Source organism: Hypomesus nipponensis, chromosome 11 (genome assembly GCF_054491055.1).
Source record: "Hypomesus nipponensis isolate SF chromosome 11, ASM5449105v1, whole genome shotgun sequence".
NCBI lineage: Eukaryota > Metazoa > Chordata > Actinopteri > Osmeriformes > Osmeridae > Hypomesus > Hypomesus nipponensis.
Window position 1 is genome coordinate 1,637,501 of NC_140371.1, and position 7,500 is coordinate 1,645,000.

General features: G+C 49.8%; 1 protein-coding gene across 1 annotated transcript in view; it reads left to right on the forward strand.

Annotated features, from left to right (window-relative positions):
- The window catches only part of crtac1b (cartilage acidic protein 1b), a 35,558-nt gene that overhangs the window by 140 nt on the left and 27,918 nt on the right, over nt 1–7,500 (forward strand). The window lies entirely within an intron of this gene.

Below are 7,500 nucleotides of genomic sequence, written 5' to 3' on the forward strand. Positions count from 1 at the left end.
GGTGGCACACCTCACTGCTTTGGTCTACTGTATGCTGTAATACTGGTAATACATAAACATAATTAGACATTTATTTTCCCCCACATGCATTTACACTTGACTACATTTACCATCAATTTCTACAAACAGTTTTTGTTTCAGACAAGCTTTTTTGCTGATCGAAAAATCATTTTACTGTTCAGTCTGGTATGAGAGTCTAATCATCATAAAATGAACAGTTGTATAGCTTGGTCGTAGATCATTTGACTGCAGATCAAGAGGCTGCAGGTCTCCGCCCCCCCCTCACCCCCATCCCCCCCCACGTGTATGTTGAACGCCTGCTACATAAAAATATCAACTAGCCTGAAACAGCTGGTCTCTGTCTGCCCATCTGGGTGTAGAGCAGAGGAACACAGCTGGTCTCTCCCTGCCCGTCTGGGTGTAGAGCAGAGGAACACAGCTGGTCTCTCCCTGCCCGTGTGGGTGTAGAGCAGAGGAACACAGCTGGTCTCTCCCTGCCCGTCTGGGTGTAGAGCAGAGGAACACAGCTGGTCTCTGTCTGCCCGGCTGGGTGTAGAGCAGAGGAACACAGCTGGTCTCTCCCTGCCCGTCTGGGTGTAGAGCAGAGGAACACAGCAGTGTGTGCAGAGAGGAGAGGATATTGATACACACAGTGTCAACCTGTGTGTGTGTGCGTATGTGTGAAGAAATGTGTTAATTCTAAAGTGACATCTAATGGGGAATATACAGGTAGTGTCATACATAACAGGCACCAGTGGCACCTGGGAATACCAGGAGCAGGCAGGAGGAAGAAATATGGAATCATTTATAAGGAGCCAGGCCAGGGAGAGAGGACCTGGAAGAGAATGATGGAGGGATGGAGAACAAGGAGAGGGAGAGGGCCTGCCAAGGACGTTTAAGAGAGCTGTCATAGAGAGTTGATCTACTGAGCTTGCTGTCGTCTGAACCTACGTACAACCCAGTGTGTGTGTGTGTGTGGGGGGGGCCATCTTTTCCATTCATTCCAGGGTATCGAGGAGGGAATCACATGCAAGTTGACGCACTTGTACTTATAAACATATGATCATGGAGATGTATTGGACCCGCACACTCACGTGGCGGTCGCTAGCACACTAGGATGCTGCTGAGGTGGTTAACAGTGGAAGATTCAAACTATCACAGGAAGAATACGATTTTAAATGAAGAAATCTAAAATCTGAAACAACTAGAAAAGTACAAGCAACAGCACAGTAACCAGCCCAGCCTGTTTTAGCCTAGCCCAGTCCAATCTAATCTAACCTAATCTAGCATAGCATATCATAGCCGAGTCCAATGTAATGCCTATCCTATCTTAGTGCAGCCTGGCTCAGCCCAGCCTAACCCAGCTCAGCCCAGCCTAACCCAGCTCAGTCCAGCCTAACCCAGCTCAGCCCAGCCTAACCCATCTCAGCCCAGCCTGACCCAGCTCAGCCCAGCCTGACCCAGCTCAGGCCAGCCTAACCCAGCTCAGCCCAGCCTAACCCAGCTCAGGCCAGCCTAACCCAGCTCAGCCCAGCCTAACCCAGCTCAGTCCAGCCTGACCCAGCTCAGCCCAGCCTAACCCAGCTCAGCCCAGCCTAACCCAGCTCAGCCCAGCCTAACCCAGCTCAGCCCAGCCTGACCCAGCTCAGCCTGACCCAGCTCAGCCCAGCCTAACCCAGTTCAGCCCAGCCTGACCCAGCTCAGCCCAGCCTAACCCAGCTCAGGCCTGGCTGGTTAACGTGGTGAGTAAGGGGTGTGTGAGCCACAGCAGCCTGGTCTGGGGACCATTAATGCAGCTTCATGATATGACAAGTGTTCCTCCAAACACCTCTGTAAGGATCCATCACAGTGCTGGAGCACCACAGCTACCGAGGGAGAGAGAGAGCCAGAGAGAGAGAGCCAGAGAGAGAGAGAGAGAGACAGAGAGAGAGAGAGAGGGAGAGAGAGAGAGAGAGACAGAGAGAGAGAGAGAGAGAGAGAGAGAGAGGGAGAGAGAGAGAGAGACAGAGAGAGAGAGAGAGAGGGAGAGACAGAGAGAGAGAGGGAGAGAGAGAGAGCCAGAGACAGAGAGAGAGAGAGAGGGAGAGAGAGCCAGAGAGAGAGGGGGGGGGGCGAGAGAGAGAACCAGAGAGAGAGAGAGAGAGAGAGAGAGAGGGAGAGAGAGAGAACCAGAGAGAGAGAGCGAGAAAGAGAGAAAGATTGAGAGAGACTGAGAGAGAGAGAGAGAGAGAGCGAGCCAGAGAGAGAGAGAGAGCCAGAGAGAGAGCCAGAGAGAGAGAGAGAGAGAAAGAGAGAGGAATGAAAAAGAGTGGGAGGGAGAGAGGCAGAGCGGAACTGGGAGAGGCAGAGAAAGAGAGATTGTTCTACACAGTATAATCGTGGGTCTCTCTGTCACCCACGTCCCTCTCTCTTGAGTCGTGTCCATCATTCATGTGTGCTTAAAGAACTTCTATTTTAACTTCCTGCTGAACATGAGGGAGGGAGGCACAACCTTGATACTGAGAGAGGTTAAAGATCTATGTGTGTGTATGTGTGTGTGTGTGTGAGTGTGCCTGTGAGTGTGTGTCTGTGTCACTCTGGTTCTTGGGTCCATGGACAGCAGTTTGTGTGTCCCTTCAGAACACACTCCACCTCTGCACCCATAGAGAGCCACAACGCATTGTGACCCTCTTCAACAAGACCAAGGACTCCCACTAACATGTATTTAACTATTATTAGTCCATCTGACACCTTTTGCACTACGCACAAGCCACCTTTACCTCAGTATCTCATTTGCACTATGTTGCCCTCTCATGCTGCTCACTCATATTCTCATTCTTATTTTTATATATATTTTATATTTTAAATTGTTTTATTTTTAGATTGTTAAGTTCTTAGAATTAGTCAGACTGTTGTACTTTTACTTCATTTAAGTATATGCTTATTGTTTGCACCTTCCTGCCACAGTAAATTCTGTGTTTGTGTAACATACGGTACATGGCGAATAAACCAAATTCTGATTCTGATTCTCATTAAACGACGTACACAGAGACAACAAAATAGTATAAATCCTTGTGACGCTCTTAATTACAACAGTTTTTTTTCCTGTACTGTAAGATGACTGTTCTCCAGCCCAGAAACGACTGGTGCAGATAAACTGCTGGGAATAATCAAATAAGTTATGACAAAGCCTCAGGTACACTTTCTTGAGTAAAATGTTACTTTCAAACGATACTTGTTAATTTCACACTTATTATGTAAATACATGTACTGTATATTAAATAAAGCAAGTACAAGCTGAGGGGAATTCCTGCATTGTTGGTGTGTGGGCTCTGGTCTGTGACCTCAGTGCAGTGTGTGTGTGTGTGTGTGTGTGTCTGTGTGTGTGTGTGCGTGTGCGTGCATGTGTGTGTGAAATGTTCTTGCACCTCTGGCTTTAAATTACGGTGGGGGACGTCCTTGGGATGTGAACATCTCATTTCACTGGGCTGTACACACACACACACACACACACGCACACGCGCACACGCACACGCACACGCACACGCACACACACACACACACACACACACACACACACACACACACGCACGCACACCTCATTTCAGTGGGGGTCTCAGGGAGGCTAGGGCCAGTGGTGCATGACCAGGGAATTATACAACTGCAAACCAGAAGCAATAAACCTACACACACATCGTACACACAGACACACACACATTGTACACACACCCCTCACTCCTCCACTTAACTGGCCCCAGATAGATAGTGAGCGCTCAGAGAAGAGAGCATGCTTCTGGCACTGTGCCATGTAGGATCACCTCATTGGAGGATGCCCAGCCTGTGCCTGTCAGTGCACATGCCCACATGCCCACATGCCCACATGCCCACATGCCCCTCTGCCCACATGCCCCTCTGCCCACATGCCCACATGCCCACATGCCCCTCTGCCCACATGCCCCTCTGCCCACATGCCCCTCTGCCCACATGCCCCTCTGCCCACATGCCCCTCTGCCCACATGCCCCTCTGCCCCACTGACCGGGCCCCTGCTAGTGTCCCTAAGCGCCCACCTACCTGAAGTAAAAGTTCTGAGGGAGGCTAGCTACAGACCGCGGGAGGCTAGCTACAGAACGCGCGACCGCTGGTGTCCACTCTTAACGTTGGCATGTTTGAACAAACACACCGACCGTGTGGCATCAAATCATGTTGTGCATGTGTAACTGAACTTGTATTGATGATTTTGTTTCTGGGTGTGTAGGAAAAGTATATTTTCTATGTGGCAGATTGCGTGTGAAACAACCCTCTTTTACACCCGCAGAGGTGAATGACTATGGCGCAAGAGCGCCCAGCATCACTACTGATTCAGGAGTCACATCATCCAGAAAGTTAGAAAAAGACCTCCTTAACCACGCCTGCCGCTCCCCTCTCAACTCAGCCATTGGCTGTATTTTTAAATATTCAAGAAGGTCTTTATCTATTGGCTAATATCGTACACAGTCGATTTCATAAAGCAATTCTTTTAGAAGTTGTGAAAAGGAATTAAGAAGATAGGACACAACCCTGAAAGCTTCAGAATACTCCCTGACACCCTCCCTCTGGCGCTCTGGCGTACCCGGTGGCGAGTGAGGACGTTTTAATCACCGTGAGTACCGGGACTCATTTCACACTGTGCTTCAGCGGCTCCCGTGGGACGGCGCGCGGCAGAGATTGCTTGCCGCGGTTGGAAAGTTGTTCTGGGCGGTGTGAGATTTTTTTCTCTGCCGGCATTCGTTGCTGATGCTACCTTGATAAAATTAACAACTGCTTCTTGCGTTGAAGTGAGATTGTATTGCGGTTAGAGTTTTAATGTAGTGTTAATTATTTATTTTCCAAGGGAGAGAAAAGGAAGGGTTGTTAGTTACAGTATTGTAAGTTATATTGGGGACACTTTACGTTTCATTCGTTTCAAACTCTGTCGTTGAAAGGAATTGTTCTTTCTTTTTTATGTTAAGTTAAGTTTAACATTGTGATTTGGTTGTGATTTGCTGCTTGCGATTCAAACGTATGTTAAACATGAATCAATCCTTTATGGAATACACGTTTATTGGGCTTGGCTGTAAGTGGACTGAGACCTGGATCCAGTTTCTGGCTGAAGATGTTGCGTGTTTACTGTGAAGGATAACTTATCAGCGGCTCAACGATCATCTCAGCTGGTTATATGTCAGATACATTAACCATGATTTTACATCACTTACTGGGATGGCAAATGCCACCGTAAGATAGTGTTAATGTGTGAACTGGGCATGTTTGAGTTTGTGTGTGTGTGTAAATGTGTTTACAAGATATGTGCAGTGTGTGTGTGTGTGTGTCCGTATGGGGGTGTCCTTCACAGGGGAATGGAGGAGGAGGGAGAGGGGGGTTCTGCCTCGGCCCTGCCCGGTGCTGGGACTTTGACGCAGTCTTATCAAGATGAGAGAGTCAGTAGGAACACTTGGGTAGGCACATGCTGATGGGGCACACTCTAATGGCCTCTTTATGCTGCCATAAATAACACAATCGAAAACGTCTCATCTCCCCCAAAAAACTATTATTTGAGTCACTAGGATGATTATTCTTAGGTCATCGTAATGCTGTTGTCATTGCAAGCCGTTGAAGGACGGATGGCATCTTTCTGAAACGGTGTCTTGAGCTTTTGTGGGAAAAGGCTCTGTGAAATAGCTAGTTACAGCGCGGAAGCCGTTTGGTTCGTATTGTTTCACCCAGTGGTCTCACGACCAAACGGAGATGTGTGAGAGCACTGGGATGGTTTGTGTATGCTGTGTGTGCGCTCACCGCTCACAAGCCAGAACCGGCCCCCATAACTCTGAGTTTGGGACCGGGGGGCTGGTGTAGAAACATCACTGTGGGATGTGTTTTACTGCAGCGAGAAGCTGTCCTGTGTCCTTGAGACATCAAAGTAACATGTGTCCTACCACCATCAGCATGTCTAGGGTTCAACTGGCCCTTCCTTCCTTCCTTCCTTCCTTCCTTCCTTCCTTCCTTCCTTCCTTCCTTCCTTCCTTCCTTCCTTCCTTCCTTCCTTCCTTCCTTCCTTCCTTCCTTCCTTTCTTCCTTCCTTCTTTTTTCCCTCCCTCCCTCCCTCCCTCCCTCCCTCCCTCCCTCCCTCCCTCCCTCCCTCCCTCCCTCCCTCCCTCCCTCCCTCCCTCCCTCCCTCCCTCCCTCCCTCCCTCCCTCCCTCCTTCCCTCCCTCCCTCCCTCCCTCCCTCCCTCCCTCCCTCCCTCCCTCCCTCCCTCCCTCCCTCCCTCCCTCCCTCCCTCCCTCCCTCCCTCCCTCCCTGAGAGTTTTATACTCTCAGCTAGCTCTCTCCTCCTGTCGCCCCTCCCCCTGTGGCCAGTTAGGACCTCTCTCTGTGTGCAGGGCAATTCATTAACCCAGAGGGCCGATACACGCCTCATCCTTCCTAGACTAGACCAACCAGCCAGTCACCCAACCAACCAACCAGCCAACCTGCCAGCCAGTCAGCTAGTCAGTCAGCTACCCAGCCAGTCACCCAACCAGCCAGTCAGCTAGTCAGTCAGATACCCAGCCAACTGGTCAACCAGTCGGCCAACCAGAACTTCCCTGGACCATGTTCCTACTGGTGTGATGGAATGTGTGTGTGTGTACTGTGTACGTGTGTGTACGTGTGTGTATGTGTGTGTGTGTGTGTGTGTGTGTGTGTCTGAGGGGATTACTGGGACAACAAGCCCCTTTTATCTCAAATTGAATTGTTGAGGAAGATGTTAAAGAGTCGTACATCACCCAGACGCTTGGTGCAGAGAACAGTTCTGTAGACTGGGTGTGTGACTGCGTGTGTGGCTGTGTGTATGACTGTGTGTGTGACTGCATGTGTGGCTGTGTGTGTAGGACTGTGTGTGTGTGTGACTGCGTGTGTGTTTGTGTGAGAGAGAGAGAATACACCGTTCCAGTGGGAGAGTCAGAGCTGAATGGTCCATTGGTATTACAGTAGGAGCCATCGCTATGACGCCCATTCTGTTTATAAATCCACTGGGTTGGCAAATCAAGTTGTCAGCTTGTAAAAGCCATCTTACTGAGGTGCGTGTCGTGTATGTTAAGACAACCAGTTTGGTGCCGGTTCGGTGTGTGTGTGTGTTGTGTGTGAGTGTGTTGTCGTGTATGTGTGTGTTGAAGCTACTTTTGAGAGAGGTGACCTTGTTCTCTTTTCTTTCTCCTTTTCATTTCCTCCCCTTCCCATCTCATCTCCTCTCTCCTCTGCTCTCCACTTCTCCTCTCTCCTCTCCTCTCTCCTCTCTCCTCTCTCCTCTCCTCTCTCCTCTCTCCTCTCTCCTCTCTCCTCTCTCCACTTCTCCTCTCTCCTCTCCTCTCTCCTCTCTCCTCTCTCCTCTCTCCTCTCTCCTCTCTCCTCTCTCCTCTCTCCTCTCCTCTCTCCTCTCTCCTCTCTCCTCTCTCCTCTCCTCTCCTCTCCTCTGCTCTGCTCTGCTCTCCACTTCTCCTCTCTCCTCTCTCCTCTCTCCTCTCTCCT